This window comes from Podarcis filfolensis, assembly GCF_964270895.1.
Source record: "Podarcis filfolensis genome assembly, chromosome: W".
Taxonomy (NCBI): Eukaryota; Metazoa; Chordata; class Lepidosauria; order Squamata; family Lacertidae; genus Podarcis; species Podarcis filfolensis.
In genome coordinates, this window is record NC_139619.1 from 18,197,637 (window position 1) to 18,220,476 (window position 22,840).

General features: G+C 43.1%; 1 long non-coding RNA gene across 1 annotated transcript; it reads right to left on the reverse strand.

The window, feature by feature from the left end:
• Positions 1–19,107: 19,107 nt before the first annotated feature.
• Positions 19,108–22,317, reverse strand: LOC310753870. The gene is made up of 3 exons (XR_014543474.1): positions 21,818–22,317; positions 19,214–21,390; positions 19,108–19,179 (listed from the first exon to the last, which is right to left on the reverse strand). It is a non-coding gene; the product is annotated as an uncharacterized lncRNA (long non-coding RNA).
• Positions 22,318–22,840: the final 523 nt, after the last annotated feature.

Below are 22,840 nucleotides of genomic sequence, written 5' to 3' on the forward strand. Positions count from 1 at the left end.
CAAATATAATCTTAAATGTGTCAAGCCATGTTCAAAGGGGTTTCCCCAAGCTACGGATGAGCTGCCAAAAACAGTGGAGTGAGAGGGAGAACCCCAGCACATTAAGATAATTTTGAGGAGTGAAAGAGGAAAAGAGGGACAAACGATGGAGCTTGGAAGGAGGGGTGGTGAGTGACGGAAGGCCCTAAAGAGGAAAGTGGTGAGGGGAAAACTGCTGTCTCATGCTGCTTGAATGACTGTTTGAGAAACGACACCCAAGAAGGAGGCGGAGGAGTGAAGCAAGTAAAGTAAATGAAGCAAGCTGCCAACAGAAGACAGCGACACCAGCTGGAGAAGGAAGTAACTGCAGGAACATAGAAATAAGTTCATGCTTTGATAAAATATGTATCTGCAGTTCTTTCATCCTCCTGCTTTCTTCCCCTACATCATCTCTCTCTCTCTATGTTTCTTGCCCTTGTTTTTATGGTTAATGTATTGCAACTGTGACTGAAACTGTATAACTGTGTTTATGATTGAAATTGTATAACTTTACTGACAATAAGACACAAGATACAAAGAGGGAATAAGAGAATAAGGGAACAAGTAGCAAGCAAGGTATGGAAAAGTGAGGAAAAAACTCACTGTAATGGCTTGGCTCTCCCACAGAAGCAAGACACCGGCAGTAATTATCTCAGGTTTATTGCTCAAACACATAAATCACTCCGGAGCTCCTTCACTCTATGTCTGACTCCAAGTTTGCAGTTGCCGAGTCTAAACTCCGCCCCCTCCTCTTCTTCCAACAGGGGGGAAAACCCTTTCACTTCCGCTCTTTCCCCCTCCTCTCACTGACCTTTTCGCGCCTTCGAGTTTTTGGGCTAGCTATTCCTGGCCTCTCCCCTTTTGTTTCTGAGCTAAGATTGGTATTTTGTGGATCTTTGCTATCTGCTGCCTGCTCTCTGTTCTCTGAAGCTATGCCACTAGGCTGCCCCTCCTCCCTCTCACATTCCAGCGTCTTTATCTCTCTTTGCCTGCTTTCATTCCCAGCCTCTGTCAGCTCCGGAACAAAGCTGACACTCAATTTCCCCTCAATAAAATTTTTGCCTCAAATCTGAGAGTCAACCTATTAAACAACTTAATGAGCTCCCTTTAAGGAAAACAAAGACATGGACAAAATTAAGAAAATACAGAACTTCCGGGTCAGCGCCATCGGTAATGGCCGAATTCCTCTGACTAAGAGGAATTTGCTCCGTGAAAATCGGGTCTGGCCGCCACGGCGAAGGCGGAGACCCTTCAGAAATCACAGGCGGGTGAAGCCTGTGAACGCGGGATTCGGCGGGCACCCTTGGCGCCTCCCCTACTCGCGAGGAAACCCATTCACGGGGCTCCGTAGCAAAGTGGGGTGAGCAGCGCGGTGCTGTGAATCGACTGCTCTTTCCATGGAGTGAAGCCACATAGCCGTTGCCGGAGAGCGCTGACTTTTTCCTGTGGACAATTGGACTTAAAAAGATACTACCCGTGAGTAGAACAATTGGATTTTAAAGTTACTATCTGAGAACAGAACAAATTGGAACTTTTAAAAGAAGAAAGTTTAAATTCGGAATTGTAGCGGGGAGGCATAAACAGGAAGTCCGCCTTCCGCTTTTGTAGACAGAACAAAGCAAAGAGGCTGCAAGCTAGAGTCTTGGAGAGCCGACTGGAAAGGATTAAATTTTCAACTTCTTAAAATAAGAAACTCCCCCCTGGAAGCAGGAGAAGAGGGGGGAGAAGTTTTGGACTATTTATACCTGCGGGAGAGAGGGAAGGAAATTAAAATTCCACTGCTCAGACCCTGGGAATGGGCTGCAAATTAGACAATAAGGCTGCCGTTTTTGGAATGCACTCTGACTGTTAGCTGTCAAAAGAGAGATACATTGTGTTCAACTGTTTTTAACTGTTCCCTCTGATTCTAAAGGGGGGAAAAGTAACGGAAAATTGAAACTAAATTCCCTTCTCAAGTTATGCTTTAAAAGGAGTTATTTTGGATAAATATAAGCACAGATTGTAACTGTTGCCCCTAGAGGCAGTTGTGGAAATTGTTATAAGAGCCGGACCAGGGGAATTTTCCATCAGAAAGATAAAATTGCCTGACTGTGGGATTGACCTTGGACTTTTTGAGTGTTATGGCAGATGGGAAAGAAAAAGTAGATTTGTCAACAACGAGATCTGGGAAGCCTTGGCAGCGAAGAGCGCCAGCATCCGGTCCTTCTGCCTCATCTGCAGCTGTGCCAGCTCAACTTAAACAAAGAGGAATGTCATCAGAAGAGGCTTTAGCGATGGTGCTAGGTAAGATAAATGAATCTTTGGAAAAACTCAGCAGGAAAGTAGATGAGACAAATGTAAAAGTCGATGCGTCAAATGCGAAGGTGGATGCTGCAAATGCCAAAATTGATATAAATACAGAAAGTATAAATAGTCTGGGACAAAAGGTGAATACCAACATAGAAGCAATACAGAAACTGATACAGGAGTCTGCCTCGACCCGTCAAATTGCAGAGGAAGCTAAGGGAAAAGTGGAAGCTGTGGAAGTTAAAGTAACACAATTGGAAACAAAGAGAGTCCCAGATATACAGAGACAAGTTGAGGACCACAGGCTGATTCTTTCTATGATTGAGCTCAAGGAAAAACAGACGAACTTGAGGATTAGAGCTGTACCGGAATTGGAGAAAGATAGTCTGATAGAATTTCTTACGCAGGAATTTGCAGAGTTTTGGAAGCTGGACTTGGAACAAGAAGGAGTGAAAATCGTGAGTGCTTTTAGGCTTGGAAGAGGAGGGAAGAAGAATAGAGTAAGAGACTGTTTGATTACGCTCCGATCCAAAGAAGAGAGAGATAAAATTTTGGGTTGGCACTTCCAGAAGCCTTTGGGAATATTGCAGTCAAGAGTGGAAATATTCAAAGATATCCCGAAATACCTTTTGGACCTTAGGTCCAATTACGGAGATTTGGTTGCTCTGCTGAGAAGGAACAGAATCATCTTTAGGTGGGAATTTCCTCAAGGCCTATCCTTCAGCTTTAAAGGAAGGAAAATAAAAATAAGATCAGTTGAAGACAAAGACAAATTTCTGAACACCCACGAAGAGGATTTACAGAAGGGACTTGGAAAAGAACCAGGAGTATTGGACAGAAGATCACCAGACAGAGGATTAGAGCAAAGAGTACTGGACAGAAGCTCACCTATACTGGACATAGCAAAGCTACCTTTTGGATTGGATTTCCCAGCGAAAGGGATACCAACACCGCCGACAGAACAAGAGCAAGAACTGGGCGCAGTTGGAGGAGACTTAAAGTAACTACATCATGGCACTGCAAATATTAAGCTGGAAGGTTAATGGGTTGAATTCCCCTGAGAAAAGACGAAGAGTCTTTCATGTATTAAAAAAGGAACAATTGGACTTGATTTGCTTACAAGAAACACATGTGATAAGGCTACACAGGAAAATATTGGTAAATAAAAGATTGGGACAGGAATTTATTTCATCAGACAAAGTAAAAAAAAGAGGAGTAGTACTTTACGCAAAGGAGAGCCTATCACCGAAATTTCTTTTTAAAGATGATCAAGGAAGATTTGTAGCAATTGAAATCCAATCGCAAGGAGAGAAGTTTTTGATATTAGGTATTTATGCACCAAATGAGGGGAAATCAGAATTCTTTAAGAAGCTACATGAGACTCTGATGGACTATATGGATTACAATATGATTTTGATGGGGGGTATGAATGGAGTGGTGTCTACAAATATGGATAAAGCACAGAGACAGGTAGTTACTAAGGATGGTAGATTGCCAAAGACTTTCTTTGATATGACTGACAATATGGACTTAGTTGATATTTGGAGAATTAAAAACCCTTTGGGAAGAGAGGGAGCCTTCTTCTCTGAGGCCAAAATGACATGGACAAGAATTGACCAAATTTGGATAACTAGAGGGCTGGCTCCAAAGACTAGAAAGGCGGAAATATGCCCCAAAATGTGCTCCGACCATAATGCTGTAAAGATGGAATTGAAATTAACACCAACTGGTTCCTTCAGATGGAGGATGAATGACACATTGTTTAGGAACAAAGAAGTGACCAAGAAGGCCCAAAAAACTTTGAGAGACTATTTTGAGATAAATATGAATACCACTGTAGAAAAAAGAGTAATTTGGGACGCAAGTAAAGCGGTCATGAGAGGATTCTTGATACAACAGAATGTGATCCAAAAGAGAGTGCAAAATGAGAAAAAAGACAAGATCTTGGAGAAAATAAAGGAAGGAGAGAAGAAACTGAGAGCGAAGCCAAAATCGCAGAAGATTTTGAAAGAGATAAAGTTACATCAAGTACAATATATGAAAATGATAAATCAGGAAATAGAATGGAAAATTAAACAGATGAGACAAAAGACATTTGAATCGGCAAACAAATGTGGAAAACTACTGGCTTGGCAAATGAAAAAAAGACAGAAACTTAACACTATTACAAATTTGGAAGTAGAAGGGAAAAACATACAGAATCCAGTGGAGATTAGAAAGTGTTTTCAGAGGTATTTTAAACAACTATATACACAGGAAACTCAGAAACAAATGGATATAGACAGTTTTTTGAAAATAAATGGACTACAAAAAATCTCTCAAGAAAATAAGTTAATGCTGAATTATAAAATAACGGAGCAAGAGATAGAAGGGGCCATCCAGAATATGCAATTGGGTAAATCCCCAGGACCGGACGGTTTGACTTCAAGATATTACAGAACCTTGAAAGAATGGATAATACAGCCTTTAATGGAAGTGTGTAATGGAATATTGGAAGGGAAAAAGGCACCAGAGTCGTGGAAGGAAGCTTATATTACACTTATACCGAAAACAGAGTCTGAGAAGACACAGCTTAAGAATTACCGCCCCATATCTTTGCTTAATGTGGACTATAAAATCTTTGCAGACATTTTGGCTAAGAGACTAAAAAAGGTATTAGTAGAAGAAATTCATAAAGACCAAGCTGGCTTTCTCCCGGGTAGACACTTGTCTGATAGATTAGATTAGATTTATTTATTGCGGCCATTGGCCCATATCGAAAACAATACATCAAAATTTATCCATAAACAATACAATTTAAACGCTTCCAAATTTAAAACACCCTTATAAAACCAATTTTACTTCAGTTAAGTAAACACTATACACAATAAGCTCCCTCTATGTAAACTGCAATTCAAATCCATCAGATTTTGGGGGGTATGCGTCTTAGTTCTGGCACTTATTGATGGTACTTAAGTTTAGCTAAGCTGTCAGAGTCATACAGTGATCCATTTCTCCTCTTTTGAAATAAAACATTAATCAGGTATCTAGCGACTGCAAGGGATCTACTTGTATCTTCGTCATTTAATAAGTATATTATTTGGGCTTCTTGAGGTCTATCAGCAATTCTCGATAAATATGGGGCCAGAAACTTGGACCGTGAAGCCGAATATAATGGACAACAGAAGATTATATGGTATAACGATTCTATAGATCCACTTTTACAGTCACAGAGGAGTGAGATCTGTCCTTTGGAGAGTCTGTTACCCAACACGTTTGATGGGAAAACATTGAATCTAGCCTTTATAAAGGCATACCTGTGCGTCACCACAGATAAGGTAGTTAAATAAGATGGAAGTTTCGTTGGTGGTGTTAAGCCAAGGTTTATCGGCGAACAGGTGCCACCACCTGTCGCAATATTAAATTGTAAATCCATCTCCTCTAATTTGTGGGTTATAATTCTCTTGGCAGAAATTAAATCCAATTTTAATAGTTCAGATGGAGATAGTCCTAGGGACACAAGTTTCCCATGTAATATTTTTGCCCAGGGGCTAGGGAAGTCATCTCTCCAGAGACACTGTATCAAGAGGAGATTTGGAAGTTTATGCCATAATGCCAACCAGTAACAGAGGATGCATTTCCATAATGTGGTTTCTAGAGATGTAACATTTAGTTCCAGACGTATAGCAGTATTGCTTACACACCTGGGTAATTTTAGCAACCTTCTTAGAAGCTGGTTTTGGATTACCTCCAAATGGGTTAGATTAACAAAGGGCCCCCATATTGGGATTGCATATGCTATTGTTGCAATCACCTTTGCCTTGAAAACTTTTAACGCTGATGGGATATGGAAAGCCCCATCTGAAAAGAAAAAACGCAGTAGCGCAAAGGAAAGGGCTTTAGCTCTGTTTAATACATATGCAAGATGGACCTTCCAGCCCATGTTGTGTTGGAGAAGGACTCCCAAGTACTGAAATTTAAAGACTTGGTCAATAGCTTTTCCGTCTATTCTCCAATTATAGGTTTTTCGACTCTTGGAGAAAATTAGGACTTTGGACTTAACATGGTTAATTGTAAGAAAATTTGATTTGCAGTAAACATCAAAAAATTTTAATGCCCTCCTAAGGCCGACTCTTGAGAAGGAAAGGATCACTGCGTCGTCTGCGTAGAGTAGAAGGGGGCAACGATATTGGGCAAGACGGGGGGCGTGGATCGTTTCTTGAGAATCTATCAGAGGCACCCTCATATCACTTATAAATAGATTAAAAAGGGTCGGAGCAAGGATACATCCTTGACGAACACCTCTATTGATAGTTACTGAATTTGAGAGGTCGCCGGCCGGAGTGATTCTCACCCTAGCGGCCGATCCGTCGTGCAATTTAGTTATTAGCCACAAAAGTCTTTTGTCTATTCCCCATCGGGCTAATTTTCCCCAAAGTAATCCTCTGGGGATGCTGTCAAAAGCGGCCTTTAAATCAATAAAGGCCGCACAAAGTTGGCCTCTATTTGGGGAGGAATATTTCCGGGCAAGGTGGTATAAAACTAAGACATGATCAACCGCTGACTGATTCGGTCTAAAACCAGCCTGTTCAGGCCCAATCAGGTTGTTCTCTTCGGCCCACTTAGTAAGCTTAGTTAACAAGAACCGTGCATATATTTTCCCAATTAATGACAATAAACTGATATTCCTGTAATTTCCCGGATCATCTGTCGAGCCCTTTTTATGAATTGGAACAATAATCGCATCCTTCCATATTCTTGGTACCTTCCCACTGTTATTTACGGCATCAAAAGTAGCGGCCAGGATTTTCGCCCACCAGTCTGAATGAAGTTTTATAGCTTCCGTCGGGACTAGGTCAGGACCGGGGGCTTTTCCGATTTTAAGATTAGAAATGAGTCCGTGGATTTCTTCCGGGTCAGTGGGTGGCCAAAGAGGGAGCTGCTCATCAAATCCATCGATTGTATTAATATTAAGGTCTGGTAAGGCAAAATAGTTCCTTAGAAAGAATTCCCAAACTGGGGCCGGAATAACTGTTAAGGGGTATCTTTTAGATTTTCTGTTAACCAACAGCCAGAATTTTCGGGAATTACGGGTACTTGAGGCAGCTATAAGTGCTTGCCAGCGGTTCAGTTGCCATTCCTGTTTGGCCTTTTTTTGCACATATTTGTAAGCTGATTTTGCCGGCTACGCCTCCTTGGGAAGCGTAGTCGCCCCTGAGGATTTGTAATCATTATAAATAGCACAAAGATGTTGTTTGGCTTGTTTACAATCACGGTTAAACCACAGTGCACCTGTCTTAAAGTGGGCCCAATTTGCCTGGTGGGTTGGGACAGTAAAGAATGACGTGAGGTCATTCAGCAGATTGGCAAATAGATTAATAGTTTGATCGTGTTCATATGAGGTTATGCCAAGGGCTGAATAGGTTTGTATGATCTCCTGCTGAAAAAATTCGGAATATTTTTGAGCCTGCGTTACAGACCACTTTATACCCTTCACTCGTAATGCCGTATTGATACCCTCTACTGGGTTTTCTGCGTTAGTATCTAATTGAGTTGGATGACTGTGCTTGTCCCCATGCCAGTCTAGGTTAAACGTAGCAGCAAGTGGAAGGTGGTCACTGAGCTGAATATTGCCAATCTTAAAAGAGAGAGCTTTCGAAATCAGGTCACTCGAGGCTAAAAGGTAATCTAGTACACTGTTTGATTTTATACCTAGGTGGGTATACTCCCCCGGTATATCAGGAGGGCAGCAACCATTCAGGGGTACTAGGTTTAAGCGAATAGCCATTTGGTAAAGAAGTACTCCAGCCTCGTTTACTTTAGAGTCTTTTGAGGCTCTCCCTAAGGCATGTCTCAAATCATAATTGTCGAGGCATGGAGCAGTCCACCATTTAGCTTTAGTTAAATCGACCCAATTTGCTGCTATACGTGCGTTAAAGTCACCACCAATTAAGGATTGGCTATTGGAATATTTGACTCGGCATGATACTAGATGATCTTCTAATATTTCCCATCTATCATGCAGTTCAAGGGACGAACCCCCTGGCGGGAGATAGACATTGGAGATTAACAGTGATACTTTCCCCCCCGACATCAACCCGGATAAAGCATAAGGGGGAGCAGTCAAAACTAATGAAAATTTGAGATGCAGCTTCAGTGAGATACCAATTACTAGACCACCTTTCGGCCGTCCTCCTTTCTGGGAGGGGCAAGCTGGAAGGGATAGTAGGTCAAATCTGTTTATGACAATTTCACCCTCCTCCCAAGTTTCTTGCAATAGAATGATATGAAACGAGTTGATATACGACTGGAATTCTGGGTCACATTTTTTCCTACGCCAGCCAGCGATGTTCCAACAAAGGATCGATATTGGTGGTTTTCTGGGTTGTCCGGCTAACCGTCATTTAAATTCTTGTGGGGGGCTCTTATACGGCAAAGTCGCTCCCTTAAAGAAGTCCGTTATTTTCCTTTGCTGAAAGTTGTCGTCCTGGTGTGGTGAGTCTTTTGCTCTGGTGCGCACCGGTTGTGATGACTCTTTTGCTCTAGTGTGAGCTGGTTGTGGCACGATCAAATCGCGAGGGCCAGAATTTTGGGGGGGCAGAAGAGAGTTAACATCCTGGTGAGTAGAGATACTATTTGGCGTTTTTAGCTGTCGGGCCCAACTAGGCTCTGAAGAGGCTCCTACCAAGTCTGCTGGAGCCGTCCTCTTTGGGGATCTAACCAATACACTTGTGATCATTTGATTTATATGTCCTGCTGGGTCTTCAATCCACTCTGTGGTGACTCTCGACACTGTAGTGTCTTCCTCACGTAATTTTTGGATTTTTGGTGGAGAAGCCTGACTTGGAGTGGCCATTACCGTCTCGGGTCGTGGATGGTCTTCGATGTATGTTGATTCCAAGTCCGGCATGGAGGGGTGAAGGGACAACGATTTATCCAGGGGAGTGTTATCCTGAGTTCCATTCTTTGATCGGTTAATCACGGAGGGAACAGATAAGTCTATTAGAAGCAGGGATGAGTTGCCAGCATGAAGGGGAGGAGAAGAGTCTGCCTCCAGCAGTGAGACCTTCTCATCCAATGCAGAAGGCACCTTATATGCTGGGTATTGGGGAATTGTTGTTTCCACCTCCATGGGGCATGGCACCGCTAGATTAGCGTGAGTATTATTCGTAGGAACTCCGTTGCAGGCGATACTTAGGAGCTGAAGTTTAAGTAAGTCCAGCCTGTTTATAATTTCTTGTTGTTCCATCGCTGGTAACTCTCCAAAGGAGGCGATAAGCTCTCTTTCCTCCTGGGGTGTCAAAGAGTTACTGGCACAATCGTAGTGTTTAGTTGTAGGAGTGGAGGAACTATGGGACTGGCCCAAACATGGGGTGCACAGCTCAGCCCTCTTTTGTGGTTCAGGACGGGAAGGTTGTACCGTCTCCTTGATTAATCCCTCCGATAGGGGGGGTCTAATTATGGAATCCATGAAAACTCTCGTTGGAAAAAGGCCAAGACTATTCAAGAACACTTTTTGCTTAATAATAAGAGAGGGGATTTTTGCAGAGTGGAAAGCCAGCATCATTCTCTGATATCTGTTCTGGCGGACTAAGGGAAGCACAGCACAAAGATCTATTTGTGATGTCTCGAGTTTTAGAAGCCATCTGAGGTGCTCTTTAGCCCCTTGTAGTGTTGCCCAACTTGGGTCCCTTTCCCGGAAGGTTAGGGAAATCTTCCTTGGATGTAGAGTCAGGGATTGGCGATTCAGTGAGGGGTTGAGATTGTATTTGCAGTTCTTCATACGATCAGTGTTTGGTGGAGCTTTCTGCTGGCACAATGGAACATCTACTGCCCCATCTTGGGCTGTCTGTACCGGCTGGTCATCCAGTTTTTGCTGAAGGCTATGCAGCTGAGAGGATAGGCCATCAATCCTCTTAAATATACAATTTAGAGTTCTAATTATTAGATGGAGTTGCTCGCATCCTGTGCAGTCCGCAGATTCGGCTACCAACACCTCCTTCGGATAGGGACCATCCCCATTTGTGTTACCATTAGCGTTTCCAATTTGTAGCGTCTCAGGGGCCTCATCTTTTGATGTTGTTTCAAGGGCAGTTAGAGGATCGAAACAATTTTGAATTGCTATTGAGTAGGTACATTCCTCGGGGCCTCTCCCTCCTTTAGGTGAACCCTTCCTTGATTGCTTAGGCCTCGGAGAGGATAATGCCTCGTCAGAGTCTCTTGGGCGTTTTCCATGGCCCATAAATCAATTTTGCAGGGGAACCGTCGTGGGCACTGTGCTGGGGAGCTCGTTAAATCTTTTAGTCTTCCTCACAAGAATACTACCACCTCCAGGAGAGTGGTGCCATAAAATTACTCACAGTAAGGCAGCCAGTTCAAGCCTCTTCCTTCCCCTCTTCCTTGTTCCTAGGATTTTTGAGACAGCCCAGTTCCAGCAGTCGGGAAAACTTCACTTCGCATTATGCAGTAAGCTAAAAGCTAAGAGCTGGTCGACAGGGCAGAGGATTTATGCCCAAGAGAACCTTTCACTTATCTCTCCCAATTAGGGAGGCGGCGGCAGCCGTGGCGGCGAGTCCGGGGCGTCGGAGCAACCCAAATAAAAACAAAGATAACACAAGTGGAGAAATATTAAAAGACAGCCAGCACAGCCAGCAGATCATTAAAACTCTCGGATAAAAACAAGGGAGGATAAAAGCCGCTTAAAACCACTTAAAACTTTGATAAGGGTAAGCAAAATTACTTAGTAACTACCTTCGTCGCCATGTTGGATCCCTCCACACTTGTCTGATAACACGAGGAACATAATAAACATTTTAGAAAAGTTACAAGTGAATATTAATACCAAAGCAGTTTTGATATTTGTGGACGCGGAGAAAGCTTTTGACAACATTTCTTGGAGTTTTATGAAGAAAAATTTACAGGGGGTGGGGGTTGGTCAAGGTTTTGAAAATGGTATAGGTGCAATTTATTCAGAACAAAAGGCTAAATTAATTGTGAATAATGTGGTGACGGAAGAATTTAAGATAGAGAAAGGAACACGACAAGGTTGCCCAATCTCTCCATTGCTTTTTATATTGGTCCTGGCACTACCCCTATAGGATCGGGCGAGCAGAGCATAATTACAAATAGCTCAAGAAGCACACCTGTGCCAAAAGGAGAGAAGTCATCTACTATTAGGCAAAGGAAAATTACTGACTTCTTTAAATTTGACAACCCACCAAGATCAGCGTTCCCCCCTTCTCCATTGTGACTACCTAAACCTCAGTCAAATCCTCTTCCGTTCTCCCTTTTAAGCTGGAACATAGCAGGCTGGAAAGGGAAAAAATCTGACCCGGACCTTGTAAAACTAATAAACTCACACCAAGTAATTCTCTTGCAAGAAACATGGGATGAGGGGAGAGTAGATATTAATGGTTTTGATGTTACATCATTACCGGCATGCCCGTCTACTAAAGGAGGCCGGCCTAGTGGAGGACTAGTTATAGCAATTTCCTTGAAAATACAGGCAAAACTCACGCTTGTAAATGCTTCCACCCTTGCAATTACAGCCCTGATTACGGGGAAAAACTTTGAACTTGTTATAACAAATGTTTATCTTCCCCCTGGAGGCAACATTGCAGACTTATACGATAAATGGGGAATCTTGGAGGAACATCTTACTCTTTGTCACTCCAAATACCCCAATATACCCAATGTTATTGCAGGGGACTTCAATGCTCGCATTGCAACAAACTGGGAGTCCTTAATCAAAGCCAAATGGTGGATAACTCCAGAATTCATTGATGACCTCTCCCTCCATAATCAAAGACTTTCCAAAGACAAAAGGGTAAATGAAGCAGGAACCCTTCTTTACCAATTGGTACTACGTCTAAACTTAGTGATTCTAAACGGGAACTGCCCACCTGACATACCGGGTGAGTTTACACACATAAGCTCCTCTGCAAACAGTGTCCTGGATTATATGTTAGTATCTCATGACATATTCCCCAAATTTTCCCACTTTAAAGTTGAAAATATTCAACTGAGCGATCACCTACCGTTGGTCGCCACAATGACTATAGACTGGACCCCAGATGGAGACAGACACCCATCACATTTGATTACGAACTCAGCATTGCAAATTAAAAGTATAAAATGGTCCAAACTACAGGCCCAAAAATATTCAGCATATTTCCAACAAGGACTAAAACAAGCATACTCAGGCTTAATTGAGGATCATTATGACTATGACCAAACTCTAAGACTATTCTCGAATCTGTCGGAAGATTTAACGTCTTTTTTCTCTGTCCCGATGCATAAAATAAATCAAACACAAAGGAAGACAGGTGCATTGTGGTTCAATAGTGCTTGTAAACAGGCTAGACAACTTCTTGGTAACATCTACAAAGAGTATAAAGCCTCCGGGGCAATGGTCCTGCCAAAAGAATATTTCCAAGCAAAATCGGCCTACAAGCAAATTCAAAAGGGAGCCAGACAGGAATGGCAAGTGAATCAATGGCGGGAAATCATAGAAGCCTCATCATCACGGAATCCCAGACAATTTTGGCTCCTGGTAAATAAAAGAACTAAAAGATACCCTTTAACTATTATTCCTGCCCCGGTTTGGGAATCTTACTTAAAAAACTACTTTGCCACAACCGACTGTATTGCTAACACAAGAGATGAATCTCAAGACCAGCTTCCCCTCTGGCCCCCCACCGATCCGGAAGACATCCATGACTTGATCGTTAAACTCAAAACAGGGAAAGGGCCTGGACCAGACCTAATCCCGGCAGAAGCTATAAAATACCACGCGGACTGGTGGGCCAAAGTCCTGGCAACCATCTTTGATGCCGTTAACAACTCTGGAATGATCCCGGAAGTATGGAAGGACGCTGTTATCGTTCCAATCCACAAAAAGGGCTCACCAGATGACCCGGGGAATTACAGAAATATCAGTCTGCTCTCAATAGTGGGGAAACTGTATGCCCGCTTCCTGCTGAACAGACTTATTCAATGGGCCGAAGAGAAAAAATTAATTGGGCCCGAACAAGCTGGATTCTGCCCAAAACAGTCAACAATTAATCATATTCTAATTTTACAGCATCTTGCCTGGAAATATTCCACCCCAAAGGGTGGCCAACTCTGTGTGGCATTCATTGACCTAAAGGCAGCATTCGATAGTATCTCCAGGAGCATCCTCTGGGAAAAACTCACCCGCTGGGGCATCGACAGAAGGCTTCTCTGGCTAATAATCAAACTCCATGAGAACTCAGCGGCTAGAGTGAGACTCACCCCGGAGGGTGATCTCACCAACTCAATTCCCATTAACAGAGGTGTCCGACAGGGTTGTATATTGGCTCCATTCCTGTTTAATTTGTTCATAAGCGACATGAGGACCCCCCTAATAGAGGCTCAAGAAAAGATTCACGCACCACGCCTAGCACTTTATCGCTGCCCTTTGTTACTATATGCGGATGACGCAGTCATCCTTTCTTTTTCTAGAGTAGGTCTTATGAGGGCCTTAAAATTTTTTGGATCATATTGTAACGCAAATTCCCTTACAATTAATTATGAAAAATCTAAAGTCCTAGTTTTCTCAAAGAGCCGGAAACTCCACAATTGGAGAATTGACGGGAGAGTCATCAAACAAGTCTATAGATTCCAATACTTGGGAGTTTGGTTACAACATAACCTTAGATGGAAGGCCCATGTAGCCTATGTTACAAACAGAGCTAAAGCTATCTCCTTGGCGATCTTGCGATTTTTCTTCACCGATGGGGCCCTTCATATCCCATCGGCGCTGAAAGTCTTCAAGGCCAAGGTGATCCCGACAATTGCTATGCCATCTCAATTTGGGGGACTTTTGTCAACTTATCTCACTTAGAGGTTATTCAAAATCAGTTTTTAAGAGGGATATTGAAACTGCCCAACTGTGTAAGTAATTCAGCGCTGCGCATAGAACTTAATATTGTATCCCTGGAAAACGCTCTGTGGAAGCACATACTTTGTCACTGGTTATCTCTATGGCACAGTCTCCCAAACTTGTACTTGATACAGTGTATGTGGAGAGACGATTTCCAGAGCCCATGGGTAAAAAATTTACAACTGAAAATTACGGCAATGGGAATCTCCCCATCCAAATTACTAGAGCAGGATATAGTTCCAGCTAAAAGAACAGTAACCTGTAAACTAGAGGAGATGGACTTGCAGCAGAAAATGGTCCTGGGCAATGGTACCTGCTCACCTCTAAACCTTGGTTTATTACCCCTCTTAAGGCTCCCAAACTATTTGAATTCCTTGACTTCTTCGGCTCATAGATATGCCTTTGTAAAGGCAAGATTCAACACCTTCCCATCGAACGTGCTGAGAAATAGATTCTCCAATGGACAGATATCGCTCTTATGTGATTGTAATTGTGGGGCACCGGAATCGTTGCATCACATAATTCTTGACTGTGCTTTTCACTCATCGGCCAGGAGCAAGTTTCTTGCTCAATATCTAAAGGGAATTGCCGATGATACGAATGAAGCCAAACTGAGATATCTATTAAATGATTATGACCCCCTAAGATCACTCATGGTTGCCAGATTCTTGATCAGTGTCCTATCCCTAAAGAAGAGAAACGGACTCCTGTGCGGCTCGGATAATCCCTTTAAACTATGATCTATATTTTAGGTTGTAATTAGGTGATATCAGCATTGATGTCTTCTACTAATTTATGAGCAGAGGGTGATGTTTATGTTACAAACTTATTGTAATGTATGATGTTGGTCTTTTGTTTTTGTTTTGCTTTTGTTTTTGTCTGTTGTTTGTAAGTTTTGGCGGTTTTAATTTTGGAGGTTTAAGTACATTATGTTGGTATGGGAAACTGTCATGTGATGGGCCAATGGCCGTAATAAAGATCAATACAATATCGGTCCTGGAGGTTCTTCTAAACATGATTAGAAGGGACCAAACAGTTAAAGGTATACAAGTTGGAGCTAAACAGTACAAACTGAAAGCATTTGCTGACGATTTGGTATTGACACTACAGGAGCCAGAATCTAGTACCAAAAGAGTACTGGAATTGATTCAAGAATTCGGACAAGTAGCGGGATTTAAGTTGAATAAGATGAAAACTAAAGTCTTAGAGAAAAATCTAACAGTGATGGAGAGAGAAAGGTTTCAGAAGGAGACAGGGTTAACACTGGTTAAGAAAGTGAAATACCTAGAGGTTAACATGACTGCCAAGAATGTGAATCTGTTTAAGGATAACTATGAAAAATGTTGGATGGAAGTGAAAAAGGATCTAGAAATATGGTCAAACCTGAAGTTATCATTGCTAGGCCGAATTGCCGCGATAAAGATGAATGTATTGCCAAGGATGTTGTTTTTGTTTCAAACATTGCAAATATTAGATAAAATGGAGTGTTTCAAGAAGTGGCAGAGAGATATCTCTAGATTTGTCTGGCAGGGCAAGAAACCTCGAATAAAATTTAAGATATTAACCGACGCTAAGGAAAGAGGTGGATTTGCCCTGCCAGACTTAAAACTTTATTATGAATCAGCCGCTTTTTGCTGGCTGAGAGAATGGATGCTTCTTGAGAACACTGATGTGTTGGATTTAGAAGGTTTTAACAACGTTTTTGGGTGGCATGCATATTTGTGGTATGATAAGGTCAAAGCTGTCCAAGGCTGTCCAACGAGGCATTACAAATAGTGGGGGAGAGAAGGCAAGCAAAATGTGAGGGAGATAGTGAAAGATACAGGAAATTGAATGCAGATTTCCAAAAAATAGCAAGGAGAGACAAGAAGGCCTTCTTAAACGAGCAATGCAAAGAAATAGAGGAAAACAATAGAATGGGGAAAACCAGAGATCTGTTCAAGAAAATTGGAGATATGAAAGGAACATTTCGTACAAAAATTACCATAATAAAAGACAAAAGTGGAAAGGACCTAACAGAAGCAGAAGACATCAAGAAGAGGTGGCAAGAATACACAGAGGAACTATACCAGAAAGAAATGGATGTCTCGTATACCCCAGGTAGTGTGGTTGTTGGCCTTGAGCCAGACATCCTGGAGAGTGAAGTCAAATGGGCCTTAGAAAGCAGTGCTAATAACAAGGCCAGTGGAAGTGATGATATTCCAGCTGAACTATTTAAAATTTTAAAAGATGATGCTGTTAAGGTGCTACACTCAATATGCCAGCAAATTTGGAAAACTCAGCAGTGGCCAGAGGATTGGAGAAGATCAGTCTACATCCCAATCCCAAAGAAGGGCAGTGCCAAAGAATGCTCCAACTACCGCACAATTGCACTCATTACACACGCTAGCAAGGTTATGCTTAAAATTCTACAAGGCAGGCTTAAGCAGTATGTGGACCGAGAACTCCCAGAAGTGCAAGCTGGATTTAGAAGAGGCAGAGGAACCAGAGACCAAATTGCAAACATTCGCTGGATTATGGAGAAAGCTAGAGAGTTCCAGAAAGACATCTACTTCTGCTTCATTGACTATGCAAAAGCCTTTGACTGTGTCGACCACAGCAAACTATGGCAAGTTCTTAAAGAAATGGGAGTGCCTGATCACCTCATCTGTCTCCTGAGAAATCTCTATGTGGGACAAGAAGCTACAGTTAGAACTGGATATGGAACAACTGATTGGTTCAAAATTGGGAAAGGAATACGGCAAGGCTGTATATTGTCTCCCTGCTTATTTAACTTATATGCAGAATTCATCATGCGAAAGGCTGGGCTGGATGAATCCCAAACTGGAATTAAGATCGCCGGAAGAAATATTAACAACCTCAGACATGCAGATGACACAACCTTGATGGCAGAAAGTGAGGAGGAATTAAAGAACCTTTTAATGACGGTGAAAGAGGAGAGCGCAAAATATGGTCTGAAGCTCAACATCAAAAAACCGAAGATCATGGCCACTGGGCCCATCACCTCCTGGCAAATAGAAGGGGAAGAAATGGAGGCAGTGAGAGATTTTACTTTCTTGGGCTCCATGATCACTGCAGATGGTGTGATCATCTTAAAAAGCAGAGACATCACCTTGCCAACAAAGGTCCATATTGTTAAAGCTATGGTTTTCCCAGTAGTGATGTATGGAAGTGAGAGCTGGACCATAAAGAAGGCTGATTGCCGAAGAATTGATGCTTTTGAACTATGGTGCTGAAGGAGACTCTTGAGAGTCCCATGGACTGCAAGAAGATCAAACGTATCCATTCTGAAGGAAATCAGTCCTGAGTGCTCACTGGAAGGACACATTGTGAAGCTGAGGCTCCAGTACTTTGGCCACCTCATGAGAAGAGAAGACTCCCTGGAAAAGACCCTGATGTTGGGAAAGATTGAGGGTACAAGAAGAAGGGGACGACAGAGAACGAGATGGTTGGACAGTGTTCTTGAAGCTACAAACATGAGTCTGACCAAACTGCGGGAGGCAGTGGAAGACAGAAGTGCCTGGCGTGCTCTGGTCCATGGGGTCACGAAGAGTCGGACACGACTAAACGACTAAACAACAACAACAAAGGTCAAAGCACATAAAGCGTTTAAAAACCATATTGTCAGAAAAGCACTGTTTAATGTTTGGATAAGATACAAGGATTTGCTTGAAAATAAAACCCCAAGGTGGCTGTTGACGGAAGTCCAGCCGTCATTAAATGGTGCACAGCATAGAAAAAAGACACAGAGAGCCAGCAATATTTTCAGGACGGGATGAGCAGCTCCTTCGACCACTCTCCTCCGATTTTATTCTCCTTTGTTCCCCTCTCCCGCATGGCCGTTTGCCAATGTCTCACGTTACCTCATCCGGTCATGGCTTTTACTACACCCATCACCATATAAGGTAATCACTGCCCAGAGGAAATACAACTCCATATAAGGTCAATACATTCTATACATTGTAAGGCACAGAGTGCTGGTCAGCCGAGGTCAGGGGGCACCCTGCAGTATTACAAGCCTCTGCCATGGCTTTATGACTCCCACATGCCCTCTTTCTTTATTTTATTAATCAGAGTCATATATGTCATTACCAATACGGTTATATCGAGCACGATAGGCGACTCTTGTGAGGCCGGAAGCAGGCCGCTGACAGGAGAACCATGCAGTACATATAGAGATTAAAGAAGGAATACATTGTATACAGCAACACAAAATAACGCAAATAACTACTATTAGGATCACTAAAATCAATAAATGTCGAAGCCAACTTCCATCTGGAAGCCAAGAATATAACCATGCCCATGGATCAGCGGAAGGAGGGGGGGCAAACGGATTGTGGGCTACCATGGTTTCCATATGGTCGATCGTCGCAGATATGCTGACATTATTATCAGGAATAAACATACAACAATGAGAATGAACAAGTGCACAAACCCCTCCTTTTGAGGCTAAAATGACATCCAAAGTATAACGATTCTGTAAGACCACCTCTCTCATTGCAGACACCTCCTGGTTGAGATTCTTCAAAGCTTTTATGGTATCATTGAATAATCCTTCAGTCCAATTTGCTAGCCGATGGAGGTCCCTATAGTTCATTGCTGCGCCCACTGAGGGCAGCAAGGCCCGAGAGATCTGGGTACCGATATATTGATTTATGGGTGAATTAACCTCCCGACGATTTCGTAGTCTAAGAGAAGATGGTAACTTATCAACCTTATACAACAACGGAACCAAGATACCCAAGGTACATGTGCCTGTGAGGTTTCAAGGAATGGCTTTGTATGCTTTTTCGCCACAAAGCAACCATAACTCTTTTTGGAGTAAATAGCTGATATTACTACTCCGTTGGGACCAATCAAAGGCTTCAGTAAATAAAGAACTGATATGAAATTGCTCATCTGCGGCATTTGCTAAGCCAGGGATAGAAGAATTCAGACTCCAATTTGCATGGTAGGTTTCTTTTCTAGTTTTTAGCCATGCACTGGTATCGCTCCTATAGCACTGAGATTGGTCACTGTATGTGCCTGTAAGAGAACAAGAGCTATTAAAAGTGAAATTCAATGTATATTGACAGTTTGGATATATGCCCCATGATTCTTTCCCCTCTTTAATTTGAAAACAAATGGGGGCAGGCTCGTGGAGGGTCAATTGTACTGGAGGCCAAAAAGATTGCTTAGGGGATCTAACATTTGTAAATTGAAAGGATCCATTGACAGGCACACCATGAAACATTATGCCTGAATGACGGGCAAAAGGGGGCATATGCATACAGAACCAGCATCTAGAAGCATGCAATAAACTGGTAAACATAATCATATCTTGTACAAAAATATTATCCCTCCATATCTTATGATAATTTTCTCCCCTAAAAGTCTTATTCAACAACACTGTTCTTCTAGTTCGAAAGTGGCTGAGCCGTGGATACTGCCAGCCAGAGTAGGATTCAGACGACAGCGGCTTGCCAGCCGATAAGGTGAAATATGGTGGTTTCAACTGGACTGGGTCGTCTGCTTCTCTTCCTTGTATAACGGTGCAGGAAAGGATGACAAGGCAAATGGTTAGGAAGGCGCTTCCGCGGTTGAGGAGGCTCGCCATGGCCGCACGCATCGAGCTGGAACCCACAAAGGCTTGTCCTCAACGTCCACTGCCGCGTCCCCTCGTCCCCACGTGATCAGCGGAACAGGTCCATGCCACGCGGGATCAGGCAAGCGTCGGTACACCACCAAGGGGCGGGGGAGTGCTTCCTCCTTCCTAAAATGCAATTCATCGGGGGTATGGGTCCTGTTATGTGGATATAAAAGATGGTTAAGTACAAAAAGAACCTGGTGGACTGCCGAAGGGATATCTGCTGTTGGTATGCTTCGGCCGCCAAGCTGTTTAAACAATAGTGTTTTGAACGTCAGGTGTGCTCTTTCCACTATAGCTTGCCCTGTGGAGTTAAAGGGTATACCATGAGTTAATTTCACATTCCACAACATACAAAATTCTGAAAATGTTTTAGAAATATATGCTGGACCATTATCAGTTTTGATACGCGCAGGTTTACCCATGACTGAGAAACAGTGGATAGTGTGCTGAATGACATGCCGAGCTGTTTCCCCCCTCATGGGCGTAGCCCATATGAATCCAGAGTGGGTGTCCACCGTGAGGTGAACCTTGGAGAGTGGAGCCAACACAGGCGTGTGTGTGACATCCATCTGCCAACACGCCAATGCAGACGTGCCCCTAGGATTGACAGCATCAAAAGGAACGGCCAACTGAGATTTAGAACAAGAAGCACATTGGGAAACAATATCCCTTGCTTGGGCCAAAGGAATAGAAAACTGCTTTGCCGATGCTTTCGCAGGGAGGTGAAAGGTGTTATGACATAGTACAGGATCAGAAAAGAGAGAAAAGGCAGAAATGTCCCTCAACGCTGCATCTGCTCTTGCATTGCCCTCTGCTAAATACCCTGGGTGCGATGTGTGGGAGCGAAGATATGCAACATAATAAGGGAACTCTCTGTGCTGAAGTAAGGCCTGCAGGGCAAGAAACAAAGAAAACAAGTCAGAATCCAAGGAAGGAGTAATATAAGATATTGGTAAAACCGTAAAAATGCGATATACATACTGAGTATCCACAATAAGATTGAAAGGTTGAGTAGGAAAGGATTGAAAGGCAAGAATCACAGCCGCTAGCTCAGCTCGCTGAGCAGAAGACTGTGGAGGGGTAAATAAACATTTCCATTTTCCTCCCTCCTCCCATGTCACCACCCCCCTACTTCTTGTTCCATCCGTGAAGAGGGTCAATGCAGAGGGGAGAGGTGTGAGAGACAAGGGGGTTGCCAAGACATAGGTGACCTGTGTCAGAAATGTCAAATGGTCATCCTTTGGAGGGTTAAAAATGATGACGCCTATAAAATCAGCCAAAGCGATTTGCACGGCAGCATTAGTTATGAATAAGTGGTGCTGTTCAGTCTGTGAGAAAGGCAAATAAATTGATGCAACATCATAACCACTCAAGGCCATGGCACGTGAACGTCCTTTAATGACAATGTCTGATGTGGATTCAATTACTGAATAAATGTTTTTTGGTGGAGTATTTGGTAAATGTAACCATTCTATAATGCAGATAGTCTTCTTCTTGTCCGTCTGAGCATATAAAATTCCTGTTGGCAACAATGGTGTAGCAAACACTGCCAGATGCAGCTCGTGTGCAGAGGCTTCTGTGATCCTGTCCACGAGAATAGATTGCAGGTGCTGATTAACGGTTTGTAATGCAGCGATCATTGCCGAAGTGACCTGGATTACATCTGCTGGATCCTTGTGTCCCGCGAGCGCCGAAAACAATGGTGATAATGTGCTGGTAGGTAATGCAAGGAAAGAGCGAGCCCAATTCAAATGCCCAAGAAGTTGTTGTAATTCCACAAGCTTCATGCTTGAAGGGATAGTCAATTGGGGAACAATAGGCAGCGCTGCTTGTGCAGAGACTTTATGTCCCAAGTAGGTGGCAGGCAACGTCAATTGAATTTTTTCAGGCACTACGCAGAGTCCCGCTTCCGCTAACGTGGCAGAAAGTTCTTGAAAAATGCCAGGAGGGAGTTCCTTCGCAGCGATTAAAATGTCATCCATGTAATGATAACATATGACCTCTAGGTGGCGCATGCGGAAAGGTTTCAATGCTTCACCCACAAAATGTTGAAAAAGTGTAGGGGAGTTCCGCATGCCCTGAGGCAGGACAACCCACTGATATCACTGGGTGGGCTGCGAATTGTTATATACTGGCAATGTAAAAGCAAAACGTTCCCTGTCTGCTGGAGCCAGTGGGATAGAAAAAAAACAGTCCTTTAAATCAATCACCGCCAACTGATATTCTCATGGGAGCATATTTGGATTTGGCATGCCAGGTTGTAAAGTTCCCATTGGCTGTATTTGTTCATTAATTTTTCTCATGTCCTGCAGAAGACGCCATTTCCCTGATTTTTTCTTAATAATGAAAATTGGGGAGTTCCAGGGAGATGAGGACGGTTCAATGTGGCCAAGGGTCAATTGTTCAGAAATAAGCTGGGCCGCCGCTGCTAATTTTTCTTTTGGTAGAGGCCACTGTTCTACCCATACTGGGGTAGTGGTGATCCATCATAACGGCAGTGCCGTGCCCTTAGAATAAATTTGACTCCAATTTGGTGCCTGCAATAGCCAAAATATCGCGCCCTCATAAGGAGACTGGAATGTCCATTATTAACGGATAGAGGGTGATCTGAACCCCGCTATCACTTTGGATGAGTATTGAGTGGAGACTGCGCCGTGCCTGTGATTCACCTCCCACACCAATAACTTGTGTGGCTGGACAGGTGGGCCAACTGGATGGCCAAGCAGATTTTGCCACGACTGTTACATCCGCCCCTGTGTCCAGAACTCCCTCAATGCATCGACCTCCCACTGTCAGAGACACAGAAGGGCGCGAGGCTGTAATGTTCATGGCTGCTGCAATTAGGGGTAGTTGTTCGGATGGGGGGGAAATGATAATCTTCGCCACTGAAGTATTTGACTGTATTCTGCATGGACGATCCGCATATAGCGTGATCTCAGGGAAATTCACATATGGTCCGTGTGTTAGCATCGGTACCGCATGAATTCCTGCTGCTTGTGCAGATAATAAGGGCAATACCAGAC